Raw genomic sequence first — 2,288 nt, 5'->3', positions numbered from 1 at the left:
CTCAGCGATGCGGCACAGGTTTCATTAACTTCAAAAGGCTCTTGACAAACATACAATGTAAATTTTATAAATAGCGACGGTACCCGTTTTACCAGTTCAAGACGTATGCACATGACTCCTTTTTTCGGGGGGGGGGGGGTGATTTGATGGGGTAAGATGGGAAATGGTTGTGTATGAGACTGCCTGAGGCTCTGAAAATAATAGTACCATGGTAAGGTACAAAGACAAGGATGAAAAACTATAGGCATTACTGTAATAATAGTGTACATTATGATGCGATACGCTTGTCTTCCATAATTGTGGATGTATCGCTCTAGCGCAAGTCAAAATATTTAGCAGATGTGGTCTCAGGTCACCAACCAACCGTAACGGGGAATGTCCAGATGTGGGCCCGCGTAACCTGAATCAAAATAATATTCTAATGCACGTGATGTGTTCTTTTCAAAGCCAACGACTTTACTTCCTTAAGCATCTTGGAGAAGGAGCACGGAGAGAAGACATCAATTTTATTTCAATTTCACGATCACAAATCAAGGGAAGGTCATATTAAAATATTCCCCGAAAGCCAAAGACGAACAGAGGCAGTTCACTAGCGTTGGAATTTCACTGCAACAGTACAAGTCTTGCTAGGTGAGGTTTTACAAAATTGCTATAAAACAGTAATAATATTATGCTGTTTAAAAATATACTTAATTCTTCTTCTTCTTCTTCTTTTTCTTCTTTTTCCTCTTCTTCTTCTGTTTCTTCTTTTTTTCGCTGCTGCTGCTGCTGCTGCTGCTGCTGCTGCTGCTGCTGCTGCTGCTGCTGCTGCTGCTTCTGCTGCTGCTGCTGCTGCTGCTTCTGTTGCTGCTGCTGCTGCTGCTGCTGCTGCTTCTGATGCTGCTTCTGATGCTGCTGCTGCTGCTGCTGCTGCTGCTGCTGCTGTTGCTGCTGCTTCTGCTGCTGTTGCTGCTGCTACAACTAGTACTAATATAACATTTATATCTACTACTAATGCTTTCACTACTATCACTACTTCTAATATCGGTACAACTCTTACTCCTGAATCTACAACTCTTCTTCCTCGTCCTCTTTGTCGTCCTCCTGATGTGTGTGTGTGTGTGTGTGTGTGTGTGTGTGTGTGTGTGTGTGTGTGTGTGTGTGTGTGTGTGTGTGTGTGTGTGTGTGTGATGCATTAACTACCTTACTGCGTTTTACAAAACACGTATGATAACGATATATACATAATTTTGTTTCAACTGCTCTCATGGTCAAAGATACGTTTAAGCTGATACAGTCACGTGCTGCTTGTTCTTTGAAAACCTAGTTGATAAACCCGTCCCAAATATTGTATCACTATTGTTCTGTGAAGCATAATAGACGGATTGATAGCAAAAATGCTTGATCATATGCCTATATGGGTACCTCGTTATTTTTATTGCAATTTGTCTATGATAGACTGCGTAATATGTCACCACAAACTGTGAGTTACTTGAATTCTTCTTCTTCTTTTCAGCTTTTCCAGTAGTTGCCTTTCAGACCTTTCTGCAAGAAAATACTCTGTCTCTTTCCATTGTACCTGCTTAAGTTATTTTTGTTTTTTACTTGTTCCCATTTTCTATTACGCCCCCCTCCCCTCCCCCTTTTCCCTCCCTTGACGTATAGTTGAATTCTACTGAGAAATAAAATCAGATTGTTTTAACATGCACGACGACGCCGAATTGACCCACCATGAAATCGATGGAACAGGTATTCCGTTGACAGGTTTCTGATTTTTATTACCTATGTAGCCTATTTATTACGTGTTTATAAAACAAACAAAAACATTAAGAAACAAAACAACAAACAAACAAAAATAAATAAATAAATAAGTAAAGCTTACTTTAACCCCAAACTCCCGTAAAATAATAATAAACAAATAAATATTATGGAAGGAAAACACCTCCTTCTGCTAAAATATGAACAGACAGTTTCCTTGGCGGCTAATGACGAATGATGTCTATTGTGTTATACCCTACTCAGACTGGAAACCGAAACCAACACTTCGTAACCAACAAATATTCACAGCGGAACGAATTTCCTCTGATAAGACACACATACATGTACTACGAAGTCGGTGACAGTGTAAATGGACGAGCACCTTGTTTGAAGCTTCTTGCACTTATATGATCGATGTCAAAACTTGGCTTATTATTCTATTGACTGTATTGGTCTTTATGTATTTTCTTCGGTTTGTCCAGCACACGCACTGAGACACAAAATCTTCCGCTAACCCTAATTCTCTCTCTCTCTCTCTCTCTCTCTCTCTC

At 39.9% G+C, this 2,288-nt stretch overlaps 1 protein-coding gene across 1 annotated transcript in view; it reads left to right on the top strand.

The window, feature by feature from the left end:
* Nucleotides 1–501: 501 nt before the first annotated feature.
* Nucleotides 502–2,288, top strand: part of LOC101861649 (aquaporin-8) — a 43,593-nt gene continuing 41,806 nt past the window's right edge. The window contains exon 1 of the mRNA XM_013080168.2: nucleotides 502–630. The gene's annotated coding sequence lies outside the window, so the exon portion shown is untranslated. The remainder of the gene's footprint in view (nucleotides 631–2,288) is intronic.

The sequence above is a fragment of the Aplysia californica genome, unplaced genomic scaffold (genome assembly GCF_000002075.1).
Source record: "Aplysia californica isolate F4 #8 unplaced genomic scaffold, AplCal3.0 scaffold00076, whole genome shotgun sequence".
NCBI classification, from domain to species: Eukaryota; Metazoa; Mollusca; class Gastropoda; order Aplysiida; family Aplysiidae; genus Aplysia; species Aplysia californica.
This window is presented reverse-complemented; position numbering and strand designations above follow the sequence as displayed.